Source organism: Callithrix jacchus, chromosome X (assembly GCF_049354715.1).
Source record: "Callithrix jacchus isolate 240 chromosome X, calJac240_pri, whole genome shotgun sequence".
NCBI lineage: Eukaryota > Metazoa > Chordata > Mammalia > Primates > Cebidae > Callithrix > Callithrix jacchus.
In genome coordinates, this window is record NC_133524.1 from 53830025 (window position 1) to 53852292 (window position 22268).

The following is a 22268-nucleotide window of genomic DNA, read 5'->3' on the forward strand; positions in this document are numbered from 1 at the left end:
TGGCTCTAACGTGGGGTGGCCACATCCAGTCAGTTGAAGGCCTGAATAGAACAAAAAGGCTGACCCTCCCCAGAGAAAGAGAGAATTCTGCCTGTTTTCTAATTAGTACATTTTCCTGCCTTTGGACTCAAACTGCAACATTGGCTAACCCTGGGTCTCAAGCCTGCTGGCCTTTAAAGTGGAACTACACCATTGGTTCTCCTGGGTTTTAGGCCTTCAGACTTGGACTGAACACACCATCAGCTCTCTTGGGTTTCCAGTTTGCCAACTCCCCCTGCGGATCTCCGGACTTGTCAGCCTTGATGATTGTATGAGCCACTTGCTTATAATAGATCTCCCCCCATATATGGGCATGTATATATCTTTACAAGCTATTGTTTCTGTTTCTGGAGAACCCTGACTAATACAACAGGGAGGTGCACTGGAAGTGGAAGGGGTACTGGTTAACAAATGAAAACCTTGATGGGGCCGGGCGTGGTGGCTCACGCCTGTAATCCCAGCACTTTGGGAGGTCGAGGCAGGTGGATCACGAGGTCAAGAGATGGAGACCATCCTGGTCAACATGGTGAAACCCCGTCTCTACTAAAAATACAAAAACTTAGCTGGGCGTGGTGGTGCGTGCCTGTAATCCCAGCTACTTAGGAGACTGAGGCAGGAGAATTGCCTGAACCCAGGAGGCAGAGGTTGCGATGAGCAGAGATCGTGCCATTGCACTTCAGCCTGGGTAACAAGAGCGAAACACCGTCTCAAAAAAAAAAACCAAAAAACAAAAGAAAACCTTGAAATTGAGGTTATGGAGAAGTAACAGCTATTGTTAACCACAAGGTCAATGGAACAAAAATGGTGTGGGTGGCTGAAGTGGAGTGGGCACAGTATCAGTGGAGAAGAGCTCACAGACAGAACAGGGACCAGGGTTAGACTATGGATTTTTTTTTTTTTTTTTGAGACTGAGTCTGTCTCTGTCGGCCAGGCTGGAATGCAGTAATGCGATCTCAGCTCACTGCAAGTTTCACCTCCTGGGTTCAAGTGATTTTCACGCCTCAGCCTCCTGAGTAGCTAGGATTACAGGTGCGTGCCACCATACCTGGCTACTTTTTGTGTTTTTAGTAGAGATGGGGTTTCGCCATGTTGCCCAGGCTGGTCTCAAACTCCTGGGCTCAAGTGATCCACCTGCCTGTCTCCCAAAGGGTTGGGATTATAGGCATGAACCGCCACGCTTGGCCAGACTGTGGATTTTTAATCCCCTATCTTTTTTCTTCTTCTTTTTTTAAAATAACTACTCCTTGCAATGCAGGACTACCCCATAGGCAGTGTGCCCACAGTAGCCTTTATTTTTTATTTTTATTTTTAAATAGAGATGAGGTCTAGATATGTTGCTCAGGCTGGTCTTGAACTCCTGGACTCAAGCAGTCCTCTTGCCTCAGCCTCCCAAAGTGCTGAGATTATAGGTGTGAGCCACCATGCCTGGCCTTAATCGACTATCAATGTGTATTTTGAAATCACCGAGAGTTCTGGACAAGAGAGGTATTGGAGGGAGTGACAGTGAGCCAGGGATAAACCAAGCGTGGGTGAAGAGGGGCTTGGTAGATGGCTGTGATTAAGATGAGTAGCAGGCTGTGTAGTCTAATGTTGGTGCCTCAGAGGAGCTGGGGGCTTCCTGACGAGAGAGGGACTGGGGCAGTGCATGAAGTGCATGGAGGACACTTATGCCTCTGGAATCACTGGAATGAGAGCTGTGGAAGAGAAAACTGGTCACTGCTTGAGAGAGCTGCAGTATTGTCAAGGAAGACCCACTCATGTTCCCATTGGAGCAAGAGGGTGAGCTCAACCTTCAGAGAAGAATCTTTCAGCTCTAGACTAATGGATTTTGCTGATGACTGAGTGTGAGTTCCAGAAGTTAAGATCTCAGGATACAGGTCAGAAAAGGGCATCTGCAGACTTACGTTTCCAATCATGATGTAGTAATAGGGACTGGATTTACTCCCCTGCCTTAAACAACTAAGAAACCAGGTGAAATATGTGAAACAATGGTTTCCAGATATTAGACAACAGGAAGCATGGGACCATGGTCCCTGGGAGAAGAGAAACAACTGAGTGACCCATATGATGGCCTGCAGAGAGTTTTCAGGCGTATGTTCGTGGTGGGGGATGCGTGAGGGGGCCAAAAAAGAGCCTTGTGGCCTCTCTGAGTTTAGATGACATAGTTATGAGTTTCTAGCAGTAACAGCAGCCAGAATTCACAGGGCAGCACAGAGTACCATGGAGGAGAGAACTATACACAGAGAGAATGCTCTGGAGATCCATAAGTGGTTCCTTTCAAGTCTTCAGCTGAATTCTGATCAGCACGTTTTTTTTTCTATCAGCACAAAACCTGAATAAGATCAGCACTCATATATGATGAAACTCTCTGTCGTCCAGATGTTACCAGTGGAGGGTCATGGCATTTTGAAGAAAGAATGGACATTTTGAACAAAGTGAACTCATCCAGGTTCTTGGTGTTTTGAACAAAGAATTGGACAAAACATACAAGCAAAGCAATGAAAGAATGAAGTGACCAAAGAATGACGCAGGCCAGGTGCGGTGGCTCATGCCTGTAATCTCAGCACTTTGGGAGGCCAAGGCAGGCAGATCATGAGGTCAGGAGTTCGAGACCAGCCTGGCCAACATGGTGAAACCCTGTCTCTACTATAAATACAAAAATTAGCTGGGCGTGGTGACAGGTGCCTGTAGTCCCAGCTACTCAGGAAGCTGAGGCAGGAGAATTGCTTGTACCTAGAAAATGGAGGTTGGAGTGAACCGAGATCATACCACTGCATTCCAGCCTGGGTGACAGAGCAAGACTCTGTCTCAGGAAAAAAAAAAAAAGAAAAGAATGAAGAATAAAAGCACAGATTTTAAGTACACGCCACAGAGTGAGAGCAGGCTGGAGCAAGCGGCTCAAGAGCACTGGTTACAGCATTTTGGGGGGTTTAAATACCCTCTAGAGGTTTCTCATTGGTTACTTGGTTTATACCCTATGTAAATGGAGTAGTAGCCCGTGACTAGTCTGATTGGTCATGGAAGGTGACCAATCAGAAGCTGAAGTGAAGTTACAAAGTTACACTCCTATGCAAATGAAGAATAGGCCCACAACCAGTCTGATTGGTTGTGAGAGGGGACCGATCAAAGATACTTTCCATTTCTCATCTGCGATGCAGAAGAAGGGATGGGTTGCAAAAGGAGTAGCCTCTGATCCTTTTGTTACTTGGGCCTGGAAAGTTGGGGTTTTCCATTTGATTTAGGTTTAGGAGGTCATTGTGAATCAGCCTTAGGTTCCCTTCTTCCAGACCCTGTTCTTCTGCCTCATAGGGAAAGGCCATTGCAAAGGAACAGGAGGAATAATAATTCTCAGAACCAGGAATACTTTATCTCCACATTAGCCTGAATGGAGAAACCTCCTAACATCTAAGATATTGAGTAGAAAGCTCAGGACAGGCCGGGCGCGGTGGTTCATGCCTGTAATCCCAGTACTTTGGGAGGCCGAGGCGGGTGTATCACGAGGTCAAGAGATCGAGACCATCCTGGTCAACATGGTGAAACCCTGTCTCTACTAAAAATACAAAAATTAGCTGGACATGGTGGCGCATGCCTGTAATCCCAGCTACTCAGGAGGCTGAGGCAGGAGAATTGCCTGAACCCAGGAGGCGGAGGTTGCGGTGAGCCGAGATCGCGCCATTACACTCCAGCCTGGGTAACAAGAGCGAAACTCCGTCTCCAAAAGAAAAAAAAAAATGGGAAAGAGAGAAAAAGAAAATGGCTAGATTACGCAAATAAACACATACATATAACAAGCAAAAAACAAATGAGGAAAGGTAATATAGTACTCATTTCTGTAATTGATCTCAAGGCTGTAATTGACATCTATGGCTTCCTTCTTCTGTTGTTATCCACTCCGTATTTCCCCTGCCTTCATTCAGAAGCTCAGATGCTCTTTTCTACCTAAAAGAGTAGCCCAAACTTTCATTCTGGAAGGGTTTGAGTCCTTGATCATCCTACTTGTTTTGAGTTACTGGAGTTTAACCTTTCAATGGAGTTTAACCATTAATCTTTTTCTTTTCTTTTCTTTTTTTTTTTTTTTTTGAGACGGAGTTTCGCTCTTGTTACCCAGGCCGGAGTGCAATGGCGCGATCTCGGCTCACCGCAACCTCTGCCTCCTGGGTTCAGGCAATTCTCCTGCCTCAGCCTCCTCAGTAGCTGGGATTACAGGCACGCGCCACCATGCCCAGCTAATTTTTTTTTTTGTATTTTTAGTAGAGACGGGGTTTCACCATATTGACCAGGATGGTCTCGATCTCTTGACCTCGTGATCCACCCGCCTCGACCTCCCAAAGTGCTGGGATTACAGGCTTGAGCCACCGCGCCCAGCCTAACCATTAATCTTTACTATGTTGGCTGGGCACAGTGGCTCACGCCTGTAATCCCGGCACTTTGGGAGGCCAAGGCAGGTAGATTACCTAAGGTCAGGAGTTTTGTTTTTGAGACGGAGTTTCGCTCTTGTTACCCAGGCTGGAGTGCAGTGGTGTGATCTCGGCTCACGGTAACCTCCGCCTCCTGGGTTCAGGCAATTCTCCTGCCTCACCCTCAGAATGGTCTCGCTCTTGACCTCATGATCCACCCGCCTCGGCCTCCCAAAGTGCTGGGATTACAGGCGTGAGCCACGACGCCCGGCAAGATCAGGAGTTCAAGACCAACATAGCAAAACCCTATCTCTACTAAAAATACAAAAATTAGCCAGGTGTGGTGGCTTGCGCCTGTAGTCCCAGCTACTCAGGAGCCTGAGGCAGGATAATCGCTTGAACCTGGGAGATGGAGGTTGCAGTGAGCCCAGATCGCACCACTGTACTCCAGCCTGGGTGACAGAGTAAGACTCTGTCTCAAAAAAAAAAAAAAAAATTTACTATTGGCTATGAAAGTACTAAGAGCCACCCCAGATAATTGTCTGAGTCGCAGACATGGTCCTCTTTGCCTCCATTGTGTAGCAACAGCTCCACTTCTACTTGGTAATTAGGATCAATCACTGAAGCCAGTAAATTAAGTCTTACCACACTCGCTTTTTTCGCTTGTGGTTTCATTGACATAAGGAGCCCAAACTCTCCCAAATGTTTCACCTTCCAATTCACTGGAATTATTGTTGTGTCCCCCTGATAGAAACATTCTCCCTTTAAGATATCCAAACTAGCAAAGCTCAAAATTGCTGAGACAGTAAGCAAAGATTCTGTGAGTAGGTTATTAGTTGTAGTAACGAGAGGAGCAGCTCCTACTTCTACCCCTTGGTTTCAGGGCTCATTTATTCTGACTGTGGGAGAGATGGCACTGTATAATAGTCTCTAGCTCAAAGTATATATTACATTCCAAAAAATACTATCCCATCATTTCAAGATGTTATTTCCCAACTGGCATGAAAACCAAGTTTCGGTAAGCCATTTCACCCTTGAATTAGGCCAGCTGCCACATACCAGTATGATGTGGTATGTGGTAAGACCAGTTAATTCTGTAGGCATGAGCCCACTGCTGCACTTGCTTTGCTGTGAAATAAGGCTGTGGACCAGAAGCAACGCTGTACAGAAGAGTCTACAGATGGTGCTGGCACAAGGATTATGGGCAGGATAGGGAAAACTGTATCCAGAAAATACGTCTGTTTCTGTGAGACTGAATCTCTGTTCCCCTTCATGATGGAAGATGTCCAATGTCATCAACCTGTCACCAGGTGGTTGGCTGGCCCCCACAGGGAGTAGTGCTATATCGGGGACTCAATTTTGGTCGCTCCTGTTGGCAGATTAGGCACTCAGCAACCATGCCACCCTTGGTAAGGGGAAGTCCATGTTGTTGAGCCCAGGCAGTCTCCATTCTGCTACCAGGGCCTATTTCTTTATGGGCCTATTGAGCAAATCCTGGGGTGGCTGGTGTATATCAACAGACCACATCATTTTGTCCCCTGGATGCATAACAGTTTCATATGCAATATATGCCTTTTGGTAGCATACATGCCTTATCTTATTTCCTTGTTGCTTGGTGGAGGTCAATCTTTGTTCTATTATGGCCTTCGACTGATTGGATGTGGCTCATGCAAATTATGGAAGACAATCTGTTTCACTCAAAGTTCACCTGGGACTCAAATATTTTCACAGTCTGTCCCCATCCAGAGAAGGCCAGTTGTATTTCTCTTCCCCAGACTTCCTTGTCACCAATCTTTCAATCTTGTTCAAGTACCTAACCACATGGCAGTATAGATCTATACTTCTGACCATCTCTTACTCTACACACAGTGGACAACTAAACATACTGTTCAGTGTTCTGCCCACCAGAGAGGATCTTCCTTCACCATTGTCATTCAGTCACCCCTGAGTACAGCTGCAGTGCTGCAACTGTCTACTTTTGGATGGTACCAGTATCAGCTGCAGACCCATATGTAAGACAGGCTTCAGTTTTCCTTCCTCAGTCAACTGGTCATAGGAACATTCTGTGATATTGTAGGCACGTATTGAAGGAGAGGAGGCAAAGCAACAGGAGTCGGTGTCAAGAGTCTGAACTACCTGCTCATGCAACTTATTTGTACCTCTGGACCTGCTTAACGTCATCTTTTATGTACCATTTTCATCTAATAATAGATTGCTACTATGCCTAAGCTTATGGTCAAAGAAGACACCAGTTCATGATGAGAGTCTCAGGCTGTATGGTCACCTAATATCTCATGGTTAGGTGTTTCAATCTCTGCCAAGAACCAGCAGTAAGCCAGAGCTGTTTCTTGAAAGGAGAATAGTTTTCTGCAAAAGAGAGCACACACTTGCTCTAAAGTCCTAGAGGCTTACCCTGTAATTCTCTCATTGGTGCTTGCTAGAAACTCCATATGATACTCTCATTTGTCACAGACACTTCCAGTATCATTGGATCTGCTGGTTCAAGTGGGATGAACTTGAATTGCAGAGCTTTCTCTTGCCTGACTTTATTCAAAACTGGAGACCTTGGGTGACTCTATCAACGGGTTTGAAGTAACACACTCAGGCTGGATGTGGTGGCTCAAACCTTTAATCCTAGCACCTTGGGAGGCTGAGGTGGATGGATCACTTGAGGTCAGGAGTTTGAGACCAGCTAGCCAACACGGTGAAACCCCGTCTCTACTAAAAATACAAAAATATTTCCGAGCATGGTGGCGCACGCCTGTAGTCCCAGCTACTGGGGAGGCTGAGGCAGGAGAATCGCTTGAACACAGGAGGTGGTGGTTGCAGTGAGCCGAGATCGCACCACTGCACTCCAACCTGGGCGACAGAGCAAAACTTGGTCTCAAAAAAAAAAAAAAGTAGCACACTCAAATGTTGCCTCAAAGGCCAAGTGCAGTAGCTCATGCCTGCCATTACAGCACTTTGGGAAGCTGAGGTTGGCAGATCTCTTGAACCCAGCAGTTAGAGACCAGCCTGGGAAATATGGCAAAAACCCATCTCTACAAAAAATAAAAAATAAAAAAATTAGCCAGGTGTGGTGGCGTACACCTATAGTTCCAGCTACTTGGGAGGGTGAGGCGGGAGGATTGCTTGAGCCCGGGTAACAGAGTTTGCAGTAAGCCGTGATCATGCCACTGCATTCCAGCCTGTGTGACAGAGTGAGACCCTGTCTCAAAAAAAAAGTTGCCTCCAAAATACAAAGGCCTACCAAGAGTTGTACCTTTTTGTTTGTGGTAGAAGGTGTGAGGTATAGCAACTTGTCTTTCACTTTGGAAGGAATCTTTTGACATGCTCCAGACTACGTAACTCCTAGAAACTTAATTGAGGTGGCATGCCCCTGAATTTTTGTGAGGCTTATAACCAACGGTATTAGGCAGGGTTCTTCAGAGAAACAGAACCAATAAAATGTGTATACATTTAAAGAGGGATTTATTTTAAAGAATTCGCTCATGTAATAATGGAGCCTAGCATTTTTTCAAGTCCAAAATCTGCAGGGTGGGCTGGCAGCCTGGAGTCAGCGGGAAAAGCTGGTGATGCAGTTTAAGTTCAAAAGACTTCTGCTGGCAGAATTCCTTCTTGCTTGGTGGAGGTCAGTCTTTGTTCTATTATGGCCTTCAACTGATTAGACGTGGCTCGTCCAATTGTGGAGGGCAGTCTGTTCCACTCAAAGTCTACCAGTTTACATATATGTATATATTTGAGACAGAGTCTTGCTCTGTTGCCCAGGATGGAGTCCAGTGGTACAATCACAGCCTACTGCAGCCTCCACCTCCCAGGATCAAGCAGTCTTCCCCCCTCAGCCTCCCGAGTAGCTGGGGCTATAGGCATGTGCACTATGCCTGGCTAATTTTTTTGTGTTTGTTTTTTGTAGAGGTCTCACTATGTTGCCCAGACTGGTCTCGAACCCCCGGACTTAAGCAATCCTCCCACCTCAACCTCCCAAAATACTGAAATTACAGGTATGAGCCACTATGCCCAGCCCTCTCCTTTCTTTCTTTCTTTTTTTTGAAACAGAGTCTCGCTTCTTCGCCCAGGCTGGAGTGCAATGGTGCGACCTTGGCTCACTGCAACCTCCACCTCCTGGGTTCAAGCAATTCTCCTGTCTCAGCTTCCCCAGTAGCTGGGATTACAGTCATGTGCCACCACACCTGGCTAATTTTTGTATTTTTAGTACAGATGGGGTTTTGCCATAATGGCCAGACTGGTATCAAAATCCTGACCTCAAGTGATCTGCCCGCCTGGGCCTCCCCAAGTGCTGGGATTACAGGTGTGAGCCACTGTGCCCAGACTTTTTATTTATTTATTTAGAGTTGGAGTCTCACTCTGTAGCCCAGGCTGGAGTGCAGTGGCACAATCTCGGTTCACTGTAACCTCCGCCTCCTGGGTCCTGGGTCAAGCAGTTCTCCTACCTCAGCCTCTCAAGTAGCTGGGATTACAGGTACGAGCTACCATGCCCAATTAATTTTTGTATTTTTTAGCAGAGATAGGGTTTCACTATCAGTCATGGACCAGTCTGGTCTTGAACTCCTGACCTTGTGATCTGCCCGCCTTGGCCTCCCAAAGTGCTGGGATTACAGGCATGAGCCACTGCGCCCGGCCTTTTTTTTTTTTTTTAATTTTTAATTTTTAATTTTTTTTAAGATGGAGTTTCAGGCCGGGCGCGGTGGCTCACGCCTATAATCCCAGCAATTTGGGAGGCCGAGGCGAGTGGATCACGAGGTCAAGAGATCAAGACCATCCTGATCAACGTGGTAAAACCCCGTCTCTACTAAAAATACAAAAAAAAATTAGCCGGACGTGGTGGCGCGTGCCTGTAGTCCCAGCTACTTGGGAGGGTGAGGCAGGAGAATTGCCTGAACCCAGGAGGCAAGGTTGCGGTGAGCCAAGATCGCGCCATTGCACTCCAGCCTGGGTAACAAGAGCGAAACTCTGTCTCAAAAAAAAAAAAAAGAAGATGGAGTTTCACCCTGATGGCCAGGTTGGTCTTGAACTCCTGACCTCAGGTGATCCACCCACCTAGGCCTCCCAAAGTGCTAGGATTACAGGCGTAAGCCACCCTGCCAGCCTTTTTTTTTTTTTTTAATTTTTGAGAGACAAAGTCTCTCTGTCCCCCAGGCTGTAGTGCAGTGACATGATCTTGGCTCACTGCAACCTCTGCCTCCTGGGTTCAAGCAATTCTTCTGCCTCAGCCTCCCCAGTAGCTGGGATTATAGGCACTTGCCACCATGCCTTACTATTCTATGTATTTTTAGCAGAGACTGGGTTTCACCATATTGGCCAAGCTGGTCTCAAATTCCTGACCTCAAGTGATCCGACTGCCTTGACCTCCCAAAGTGCTGGGATTACAGAAATAGGCCACCACACCCAGCCCCCTTTCATTCTTAATAAGATATCTAAAATATTCGCTCCTTTCTGTTTACCAGATCCAATCAGCATGTCTTCAGTGTAGTAGCCCAGTGTGATGTTTTCATCGAGTATCAAGATGAGCAATATCTCTGCCGACTATATCATGGCATGTAGGGAATCCATGAGCCCCACATCACCCGTGGATACCCTGAGTTCGGTGGCGACAAAGGAATGAGAGAAAGACAGATTCAGAGAAAAAGTGGGAACAGGGTACCATCACTTCATCACTCTGGAGGTGACAGTGAAGGCTCCGAGCTCTGATATCCACACTATTTATTGATTATAATCACTTTGATCTATAGGGTAGGGGTGGAGTAATGGTGGGGAGAGGGTGATGGTGGAGTGAATATCAGTGAGCTGGAAGTGAATCAGTGAGCCGGAACGGGCATGCCATTCTAAGGATTGATAACAGTAGCGGTTTGGGAGTTTCACAAAACAAGAACATGCGGTTATCTTTAGCTTATTATCTATGTATAGCTGATGGAACAAGGGCCTTACAAGAAGCCTACAAGTCTGGCTACGTCATAGTGCTACGAAGGGGTTTTATGTCCTTGAGCACAATGTCTATGGTAACAGAGCCTAGGTCACCCTGCACGGGAACATGAGGCATGGAGAGGCCTTCCTCATCAGAGGCCTCCTGCGGCCTTCCACAGTTTGTTGTTCCTTGTTTAGATGTTATTCATAAGCAATTTATGTAGGCACTCTGCAAGTCCTTTCTCCTTTGCAGTGTTTCCCAACAATGGCAGAGAGCAGGAGAAATGTCACAGCCCTCAGGCAACACCATAAAGTTAAGTTCTTGTTCTTGCCAGGTAAAAGCAAATGGTTTCTGGTAGTCCTTGAAAACTGATGTAGAGAAAAGGTCATCAGTCAGGCCAGTGCCTGCATACCAAGTGCCAGCGGTGTGTTGAGATGTTCCAGTCAATACGCTATCTCTGGGACAGGAGCTACAAGTGGAGTCACCATCTAATTAAATTTACCAGAGTCTGCAGTCGTTCTCCAGGATTCATCTAACTTTTTCACAGGTCAAACTAGTGAGTTAAATGGAGATGTGATAGGTGTCACCGCCCCTACTTCTTTCAAGTCTTTTCTTGTGCCGTTAGTCTCTGCATTCCCCTCGCTAGGCATTATTGCTTCTGGTTTACTAACTTTCAAAGGAGTGAATGTTCCAGGGGCTTTGGCCTAGAATGGCCCTCACCCCATGGATCAGCGAGCTGATGTGGGGGTTATGCCAGTTTCTTTTTTGGAGGGTGGGGGGACAGAGTCTCCCTCTGTTGCCCAGGCTAGAGTGCAATGGCATGATCACAGCTCACTGCAGCCTCAACTTCCTGGGCTCAAGTGACCCTCCCACCCCAGCCTCCTGAGTAGCTGGGACCACAGGCACGTGCCACCACACCAAGCTAATTTTCAAAATTTTTTGTAGAGATGGGTTCTTGTCGTGGCAATAGGGGGTGATTGTGGCAGGGAGAGGGGAGAATGTGCATTCTCTTTCAAGGCATCCTCCCCAGGTCAGTTTATCTCAGTGTTTTCAAGGAGAGAAAGGCTAGTCTCAGACGCTGAAACATTGAAGGACAAGCTATTTCCATTAGTACAGGAGGCTGAGTGACTTGGTAGTTCATTTTCATCTGAGACCAAACAGATGCCCCTCCAAATCCACGTTTCAGGATTTAATCTAACTTTCACATGAGACTTGTCAAGACTGAGTTCAGCTTGCACTGCACAATTAAATGTTGTGTTTGATTTTCAGTAGTATCAGCCCATAAGTGTCCTTTTTAGTCATCGTGAAAGTTCTCTGGTTCTCAGACTGACTTGAGCTGGGAAGTCAACGGACCCCAGCTTGTTATTCTGTCTCGTAAGTGCTCAAATGCATTCAGAACAATCCATCCCACAACACAGTCCTTATAGTCACAATTACTGTCATGATGGTCAAGTGCGGCAGCCATTTGGGTTCCCAAAGCATGTACTTCAGTTGACACTTCATCACAATCAAGCCTAGGTTAATTCACTGTGATGCCTCCACATGCTAGGGATTATCAGCATCCATTTCTTACTGGCAAAGAGTTCAGCGCAATGCTGAAATCCAGAGCATGAACAAACCAGTCCCAAAGTCCAGTCTCTCTAGGTGTATTTCCTGCGATCATTCCTGACAACAATTTTTTGTCCAGTTAGGAGACAGAATGACACAATAATTTGAAGAGAGAAAGTTTAATATAAGAATTAACCCCCAGGCTAGGCATGGTGGCTCACACCTCTAATCCCAGTACTTTGAGAGGCTGAGGCAGGCAGAGTTTTTGAGCTCAGGAGTTTGAAACCAGTACTTTGAGAGGCTGGGCAACAGGGTGAAACCCCATCTCTACAAAAAGTAAACAGCATTGGCTGGGCATGGTGATGCATGCCTATAGTTCCAACTACTGAGGAGGCTGAGGCAGGAGGATCACTTGAACCCGGGAGATGAAGGCTGCTGTGAGCCGAGGTTGCACCACTGCACTCCAGCCTGGGCAACCAAGAGAGACTCCAGCTCAAAAAAAAAAAAAAAAGAAAAAAGAAAAAAAAAGAATACAGGAATAACAGATATAAGGCGCAGTCACCATCCCTAGCCTGAGACAGAACACCGATGAGGTTGAGATCCAGAGCTTGCTGGAAGAAGCGTGGCTGTAGTTACTGAGTGGCAGAGAAGTTCAGTGTGGTGCTGCACTGATGGAACTGGGTAAAAATCTACTCTCTGGAAATCTGCTAGCCATGGTGCTAGGGAAAACTGTTCACTGCTGAGTGCTGCTGGCTTCTGCCTACTGCAGGAGCCGGGCACTGGGGAAGCTGTGAGTGCTGTGGGATCCAGAGGCACTCTGCTACCAAACTCCTGAGAGTGAGAGCTGGAGGGAGGGGAAAGCTACTGGTCACTGGGTGCTACTGGCCACCACGCACTGCAGAAACCAGGCACTGGAAAGGCTGTGAGTACTGGAGGAGTCTGATGTAGAAAAAGCCAGGCAGCAGGAGCCTGCCAAGTGAGCACAGGAATCACGAAGGAAGCCCCTTTTCCTTTCGAAATATCTCTCCAGCACCCTCTGAGAAAGCTTCAGTGACAGCTGGCAAAGGAAAAAAATAGTTAAAATATGCTCCATTTTCACAGAGCAGACAGAAAGTTGAATTTCAAGTTGAGAAGCAATAAATCAATAATTAGCATATCATGGGTCAAAGAAGAAATCAGAAAATGTTTTGAACGGTATTAAAATGAGGCCGGGCAAAGAGGCTCATGCCTGTAATCCCAGCACTTTGGGAGACCCAGGCAGGTGGATTACGAGGTCAGGAGTTCAAGACCATCCTGACCGACATGGTGAGACCCCTGTCTCTACTAAAAATACAAAAATTAGCTGGGTGTAGTGGTGCACACCTGTAATCCCAGCTACTCGGGAGGCTGAGGCAGGAGAATTGCTTGAACCCGGGAGGCGGAGGTTGCAGTGAGCCAAGATCATGCCACTCCACTCCAGCCTGGTGACAGAGCCAGACTCCGTCTCAAATAAAATATAATAAAATGAAAACAATATATTAAAATTTATGGAATGAAGGAAAAACAAAGTTAGAGTGCTTAGAAAAGAACTTATAGCATTAAATTATGATTATTATTTTCTGAGACAAGGTCTCACTCTGTTGCCCAGGCTGGAGAGCAGTGGCGAGATCACTGCTCACTGTAGCCTTGACTTCCTGGGCTCAAGCAATCCTCCCACACCTCAGCCTCCCAAGTAACTGGAACCATAGGCATGGGCCGCCATACCTGGCTAATTTTTTTATTTTTGTAGAGACAGGGTCTCACTATGTTGACAAGGCTAATCTTAAATTTCCAGGCTCAAGCAATCTTCCCACCTGAGCCTCCCAAAGTGCTGGAATTACAGGCGTGAGCCACTGTGCCCAGCCTAAATTCTTATATTAGAAAAGAGTGAGGCTGAGTGCAGTGGCTCACACCTGTAATCCTAGCATTTTGGGAGGCCAATGCAGGCGGATCACTTGAGGTCAGGAATTCAAGACCAGCCTGGCCAACATGGTGAAACCCCATCTCTACTAAAAGTATAAAAATTAGCCTGGCGTGGTGGTGAATGCCTGTAGTCCCAGCTACTTGGGAGGCTGAGGTGGGAGAATTGCTTGAACCTGGGAGATGGAGGTTGCAGTGAGCCAAAGTTGCGCCACTGCACTCCAGCCTGGGTGACAGAGCAAGACTCCGTCTCAAAAAAAAAACAAAAAAAGACCGGGCTTGGTGGCATACCTATAATCCCAGCACTTTGGGAAGCTGAGGCAGGCAGATCACCTGAGGTCTGGAGTTCGAGAACAGCCTGACCAACATGGTGAAACCCTGTCTGTACTAAAAATACAAAAATTAGCTGGGTGTGGTGGTGCACACTTGTAATCCCAGCTACTTGGGAGGCTGAGGCTGGAGAATCACTTGAACCTGGGAGGCGAAGGTTGAAGTGAGCCAAGATTGCACCACTGCATTCCAGCCCAGGCGACAGAGCGACACTCTGTCTCCAAAAAAAGAGAAATGTGTTGGGCATGGTGGCACGTGCCTGTAGTCCCAGCTACTTGAGAGGCTGAGGTGGGAAGATTGCTTAGTCAAGGCTACAGTGAGCTGAGATTATGCCACTGTACTTCAGCCTGGGTGAAAGAGTGAGACCCTGTCTGAAAAAACAACACCTCTAATACAAGAGTAAAATTGGTTTTCTCTTTTAAACAAGATTTTTACATAGTATTAATAATAGATAATAAAATATTTTGTTCACCTTTTGAGTAAACTGCAAAAAAAAGGAGAGAGAAAACCAGATTTCTGTGTGCCTTGTGCTGTCTTATTTTTAACTTTAATTAATTAATTAATTATTTTAAAAATAGAGACGGAGTTTCACCTTGTTGGTGAGGGTGGTTTCGAACTCCTGACCTCAGGTGATCCACCCACCTCGGCCTCCCAAAGTGCTGGGATTACAGGTGTGAGCCACCACGCCCGGCCTTTTCATCTTTTATTTTATTATTTTTCTGTGTGTGCTGTCTTTATTAGATATATTTATATGGATATGTTATTAATATGTGTTCCAAAATTGTACGGGATTCCTAAAAATGACATCTTATCTGTCATAACTATGATTATTATATTAAATTGTTGTAAGCCCATAGAACGTAACCAAATGTATTCGTCAATTTGTCAATTGTGTCTTTAACCATACCTTTAAAAATCTTATTGCCCACAGTTAATAGCTTTATTCTGATACTTCTAAAATATCTTTAAAAGCAAGTATAATCTTAAAGTGTTGTGTCTTCATGGAGGTTCATGAAAAGGATAAAAATAATCTGGCCAGGTGCAGTGGCTCATGCCTGTAACCTCAGCACTTTGGGAGACCGTGGCCGGTGGATCACGAAGTCAGGAGTTCTAGACCAGCCTGGCCAACATGCTGAAACCCCATCTCTACTAAAAATACAAAAATTATCTGGGCATGGTGGCGCATGCCTGTAATCCCAGCTACTCAGGAGGCTGAGGCAGGAAAATTGCTTGAACCCAGGAGGCAGAGGTTGCAGTGGGCCAAGATCCTGCCACTGCACTCCAGCCTGGGTAACAGAGCAAGACTCCATCTCAAAAAAAAAAAAACTATCTGATGAGTACTCTGAAATAAAGACACTGAAATATAGACCTCCTCCGGTGATGACTTTCATATTATTCAATAGTACTGGATAAAAATTTCAAAAACTCCAATGAAAAAAACTGGGCTTATAAAACTGCTAATGCAGCAATAAGTACAATAAGAATTAATGACATGGGACTTAACTGATGGAGCATTTTTTTTTTTGAAATGGAGTCTCCTGGGCCAAGCGCGGTGGCTCATGCCTGTAATCCCAGCACTTTGGGAGGCCGAGGTGGGTGGATCACGAGGTCAAGAGATCGAGACCATCCTGGTCAACCTGGTGAAACCCCGCCTCTACTAAAAATACAAAAAATTAGCTGGACATGGTGGCGCATGCCTGTAATCCCAGCTACTCAGGAGGCTGAGGCAGGAGAACTGCCTGAACCCAGGAGGCGGAGGTTGCGGTGAGCCGAGATCGCGCCATTGCACTCCAGCCTGGGTAACAAGAGCGAAACTCTGTCTCAAAAAAAAAAAAAGAAAAGAGATGGAGTCTCCTTGTCACCCAGGCTGGAGTGCAGTGGCGTGATCTTGGTTCACTGTAACTTTTGACACTCAGGTTCAAGCAATTCTCCTGCCTCAGCCGCCTGAGTAGCTGGGATGTGGTGCTGTCATGGTGCTGGTGGCAGTGTCTTTTAGCATGCTAATGTATTATAATTAACATATAATCAGTGAGGATGCCCAGAGGTCGCTTTTGTCACCATCTTGGATTTGGTGGGGTTTGCCCGGCTTCTTTACTGCATCCTGTTTTTTTGTTTAATTTAATTTTTTTATTTTATATATATATATAAATATTAATAGAGACAGGGTTTCACCATGTTGGACAGCCTGGTTTCGAACTCCTGACCGCAAGTGATCCACCCACCTCAGCCTCCCAAAGTGCTGGGATTACAGGCGTGAGCCACCATGCCCAGCCTGCATCCTGTTTTATCAGCAGGGTCTTTATGATGTGTATCATGTGGTACCATCCTGCCAACCTCTGCAACACCATCTCCTGAAATGAGACACAACTATTTAACTGAACAGGCTGGGCACAGTGGTTCACACCTGTAATCCCAGCATTTTGGGAGGCTGAGGGAGGAGGATTGCTTGAGGCCAGGAGTTTGAGACCAGCATGGGCAACACAGACTCCATCTCTACAAAAAGTAAAAAATGAATTAACATGGCATGGTGGCGCACACCTGTAATCCTAGCTACATGTGAGGCTGAGGCAGGAGGATCCCTTGAATTCAGAGTCTGAGGCTGCAGTGAGCTATGATCATGCCACTGTACTCCAGCCTAGGTGACAGAGCAAGACTATCCCTAAAACAGACAACCAACCAACCCTGAATGGACCTATTCTCAGGTCTAAAAGCCTGATTCAAGAAGATATGGGGCTGACAGTGGTGGCTCACGCCTGTAATCCCAGCGTTTTGGGCGGCCTGAGGTGGTAGGATCACTTGAGGCCAGGAGTACTAGAGGAGCCTGGGCAGTATAGTGAAACCTTGTCTCTACAAAAACAATTTTTTAACATAAAAATAAAGAATAAAAAAAGATACAGAACAGTGCACGCAAATTTTTTTCTGCTTGTTCCAATCTATGTTTTCTCCCCCGGTGCCTATTTCTTATCTCAAAACGTCTAACCCAAATCTCTCCATAGTTAACGATTCTACTTTAGTATGTGAAACTTTCTGAAAATAAAGTTTCAAATGGGGGACTAGAGAAAACCAAAAATATTGCACCCCAAAATATACTTCTTTGACATATTTTGAGATGGCTATTCAGAGGGCCTGCAGACAGAAATAGCCCTGCAAATTGCCTTTTGTGGAGGACATTTGCATCTGTAGACAAAATCTGCATTGATGAAATAAAGAGCCGGGCTTTCTTCATCCCCGCCCTCTTGTTCGGATCTAGCAAGGATTGGCTCGTGGGAGAGAGAGACTGAGAGTCTGACACCTATGGGGTCCGACAGAAACGTATTCTGAAGGCTGCTACCAGTTATGTTTCTTTTTCTTTTCTTTCTTTCTTTTTCTTTTTTTTTTTTTGAGATGGAGTTTTGCTCTCGTTGACCAGGCTGGAGTGCAATGGCGCAATTTCAGCTCACTGCAGCCTCCAGCTCCCAGGTTCAAGCGATTCTCCTGCCTCAGTCTCCTCAGTAGCTGGGATTACAGGCTCCCGCCACCACCCCCAGCTAATTTTTTTGTATTTTTAGTAGAGACGGGGTTTCACCATATTGGCCTGGCTGGACTAAAACTCCTGACCTCAGATGACCCGCCCACCTTGGCCTCCCAAAGTGATTACAGGCGTGAGCCACTGCACCCAGCCGAGTGAGGTTTCTTCTGCATAACAAGACTGCCTTTGCTAGCTAGGCCTTTCCTCTTCTCTCCCTCCCATAACCAGTCTTGCTATGCTCCTCTATTATTTCTATAACCTCCAGACGGTATAAAACGTCAATCTTCTGGTTCTTTCTTTAAGTTTTCATATTTTGTATGGCTCCGATTGTATTAGTTTGTTCTCACATTGCTATAAAAAACGACCGGAGACTGGGTAATTATAAAGAAAAGTTTTGTTTTGTTTTTTTTTGAGACAAAGTCCCACTCTTGTCACCCAGGCTGGAATGCAATGGCGTAATCTCAGCTCACTACAACCTCAGCCTCCCAGGTTCAGGCGCGTCTCCTGCCTCAGCCTCCTAAGTGGCTGGGATTATAGGCACCTGCCATCACGCCTGGCTAAATTTTGTAATTTAGTAGAGATGGGGTTTTACCATGTTGGCCAGGCTGGTCTTGAACTCCTGACCTCAGGCGATCTGCCTTCCTTGGCTTTTCAGAGTGCTGGAATTACTGGCATGAGCAACTTCACCTGGCAGGAAAGAGGTTTAATTGACTCTCAGTGCTACATGGCCGGGGAGGCCTCAGGAAACTTACGATGATGGTGGAAGGTGGAGGGGAAGCAAGCACTCCTTACCATGCTGAAGCAGGAGAGAGAGAGAGGGAAAAGGGGGAGTGCCATACTTTTAAACCATCAGATCTTGTGAGAACTTACTCACTGGCAAGGGGGAAATCTGCCCCCATGATCCAATCACCTCCCACCAGGCCCCTCCCCTGACTTGTGGGAATTACAATTTGACATGACTTTTGGGTGGGAACTCAGAATCAAATTATATCACTCATGCACGTGTTCACATTAATACATTTTGTATGCCTTTTCTTCTATTAAACTACCTTTTGCCAGTTGATTTTCAGTGAATCTTCAGAGAGTGAAGGAGAAGTTTTCTCTTGGTCCCTACAATCAGTTAATACTTCTTTTTTTTGTCCGTGGTTAAAAATGCTTTTGTGAAAAAGAAAAATGCTTTCCTCATCTGTAATATAAGAGTCAGATGACAAATTACAACACATGTAGTTTAAATATTTCAGTTGTCTTTATTCACGATTCTAGAACCAGGCCACATATCACTGCATAAAATTGAGTAAGTATTCCAGTGAGCTAAGTTGAAGAGGTTGGCTTCATAGACAGAGAGAGGCTGAAGAAAGTGGAAGCAAAGAATAAAGAGCGCATTAGTCTTTTCTTTTTGAGATGGAGTGTCACTCTGTCGCCAGGCTGGAGTGCAGTGGAATGACCTCGGCTCACTGCAACCTCCGCCTCCCAGGTTCAAGCGATTCTCCTGCCTCAGCCTCCTGAGTAGCTGGGACTGCAGGCACGTGCCACCACGCCTGGCTAATTTTTATTTTTAGTAGAGACGGGATTTCACCATGTTGGCCAAGATGGTCTTGATCTCTTGACCTAGTGATCTGCCCACCTCGGCCTCTTAAACTGTTGGGATTACACGCATGAGTCACCACATCCAGCCTAGTCTTTTCAAAGCTACTGTTTTGTAAAGGGGAGACAGGGAGACAAAACAACAGAAAGATAACTGATTTAAGCTGACTCTTGAACAACATAGATTTGAACTGTGTGGGTCCACTTATATGCAGACCTTTTCCAAAAAATATATAGTAAAAGTTTTTGGAGATTTGTGACAAAAAACAAACAAACAAACAAGCTGGGCGTGGTGGCTCATGCTTGTAATCCCAGCATTTTGGGAGGCCGAGGCGGGCGGATCATTTGAGGTTGGGAGTTCAAGACCAGCCTGGCCAACTGGTGAAACCTTGTCTTTACTAAAAATATACAAAAATTAGCTGAGCATGGCGGCACGTGCCTGTAATCCCAGCTACTTGAGGAGGCTGAGGCAGGAGAATTACTTGAACCTGGGAGGTGGAGGTTGCAGTGAGCCGATATTGCACCACTGCACTCCAGCCTGGGCAACAGATTGAGACTTTGTCTTAAAAAAACAGCAACATCCGGCTGGGCGCGGTGGCTCACGCCTATAATCCCAGCACTTTGGGAGGCCAAGGCGGGTGGATCACGAGGTCAAGAGATTGAGACCATCCTGGTCAATATGGTGAAACCCCGTCTCTACTAAAAATACAAAAATTAGCTGGGCATGGTGGCGCGTGCCTGTAGTCCCAGCTACTCGGGAGGCTGAGGCAGAATTGCTTAAACCCAGAAGGCGGAGGCTGCGGTGAGCCGTGATCGCACCATTGCACTCCTGTCTGGGTAACAAGAGCGAAACTCCATCTCAAAAAAAAAAAAAAGATTGGTACCATATAGAAACATTTTTAGAGGCATGAAAAAGCAAAAGTCAGACAGAAATTACAATGTATTTCCATAATTACACCAGTGTGCCTGCCTCTTTTGCCTTGTTCACCTTCTCCAGCTCTTCTGCCTCTGCCATCCCTGAGACAGCAAGATCAATCCCTCCTCTTCCTCTTCAGCCTACTCAACGACAAAGATTGAGGATGAAGACCTTTATGATGGTCCACTTCCACTTAATGAACAGTAAATATCTTTTCTCTTCCTTATGATTTTCATAATGTTTTATTTTCTTTAGCTTACTTTATTGTATGAATACAGTGTATGTTACATATAACATACTAAATGGGTGAACTGACTGTGTCAAGAGAGGGACCTGGTGCGTGGTGGTTGGATCATGGGGGTGGTTTCCCCCATGCTATTCTCGTGATAATGAGGGAGTTCTCACAAGATCTGATGGTTTAAAAGTGGTAGTTTCCTCTGAGCTCTCCTCTCTCTTACTCTCTCTCCTACCACCTTGTGAAGACTGTGCCTGCTTCCCCTTCACCTTCTGCCATAATTGTAAGTTTCCTGAGGCCTCCCAAGCCATGCGGAACTGCGAATCAATTAAACCTTTTTCCTTTATAAATCACCCAATCTCAGGCAGCTCTTTATAACAGTGTGAAATGGACTAATACAGACAATTGGTTCTGGCAGAGTCAGGCACTGCTATAAAGATAATCTGAAAATGTGGAAGTGACTTTGGAAGTGGGTAACAGGCAGAGGTGGTTGGAACAGTTTGGAGGGCTCAGAAAAAGACAAGAAGATGTGGGAAAATTTGGAACTTCCTTTCTTTTTTTTTGTGCTGGAGTCCTGCTTTGTCACCTAGACTGGAATGCAGTGGTGAGATCTCAGCTCACTGCAACCTCCGACTCCCAGGTTTAAGCAATTCTCCTGCCTCAGCCTCCCAGGTAGCTGGGATTACAGGCGCCCACTACCACGGTTGGCTAATATTTGTATTTTTAGTACAGACAGGGTTTCACCATGTTGGCCAGCTGGTCTTGCACTTCTGACCTTGTGACCCACCCACCTTGGCCTCCCAAAGTGCTGGGATTACAGTCGTGAGCCACCGCGCCTGCCTGGCCAAGTTTGGAACTTCCTAGAGACTTGTTGAATGGTTTTGACCAAAATGCTGATAGTGATATGGACAATGGAGTCCATCCAGGCTGAGGTGGTCTCAGATGGAGATGATGAACTTATTGGGCACTGGAACAAAGGTCACTCTTGCTATGCTTTAGCAGAGACTGGTGGCATTTTGCCTCTGCCCTAGAGATCTGTGGAACATTGAACTCAAGAGAGATGATTTAGGGTATGGTGGAAGAAATTTCTAAGAAGCAAAGCATTCAAGAGGTGACCTGGTTGATTCTGAACCTGTTCAGTCATATGAGTTCACAAAGAGATTATCTGAAACTGAAACTTTTTTATTTAAAAGGGAAACAGAGCATATCAGTTTGGAAAATTTGCAGCCTGACCATGAGGTAAAAAAGAAAAACCCATTTTCTGGGGAGAAATTCAAACTGGTTGCAGAAATTTGCAAAAGTGAGGCCAGGCGCGGTGGCTCACGCCTGTAATTCCAACACTTTGGGAGGTTGAGGCAGGTGGATCACAAGGTCAGGAGATCAAGACCATCCTGGCTAACACGATGAAACTCTGCCTCTACTAAAAATGCAAAAAATTAGCTGGGTGTGGTGGCTCCCGCCTGTAGTCCCAGCTACTTGGGAGGCTGAGGCCAGAGAATTGCTTGAACCCAGGAGGCAGAGGTTGCAGTGAGCCGAGATTGCACCACGGCACTCCAGCCTGGGTGACAGAGCAAGACTCCATCTCAAAAAAAAAAAAAAAAAAAAGAAATTTGCAAAAGTGAAGAGGAGCCCAATGTTAATCACCAAGACAATGGGGAAAATATCTCCGGGGCATGTCTTCACAACAGCCCTTCCCATCACAGGCCCACAGGCCTTTTAGGGAAAAATGGTTTTGTGGGCCCCAGGGCCCTGATGCTCTGTGCAGCCTCAGTACTTGGTGCCCTGTGTCCCAGCCTCTCCAGCTCCACTGTGGCTAAAACGGGCCAAGGTACTGCCCCGACCTTTGCTTC

The 22268-nt window shown here is 46.1% G+C and overlaps 1 long non-coding RNA gene across 1 annotated transcript in view; it reads left to right on the forward strand.

Moving 5' to 3' along the window:
- The window catches only part of LOC108589789 (uncharacterized), a 58324-nt gene that overhangs the window by 32618 nt on the left and 3438 nt on the right, over positions 1–22268 (forward strand). The window contains exon 3 of the long non-coding RNA XR_013531745.1: positions 20265–20386. This is a non-coding gene — a long non-coding RNA (uncharacterized LOC108589789). The remainder of the gene's footprint in view (positions 1–20264; positions 20387–22268) is intronic.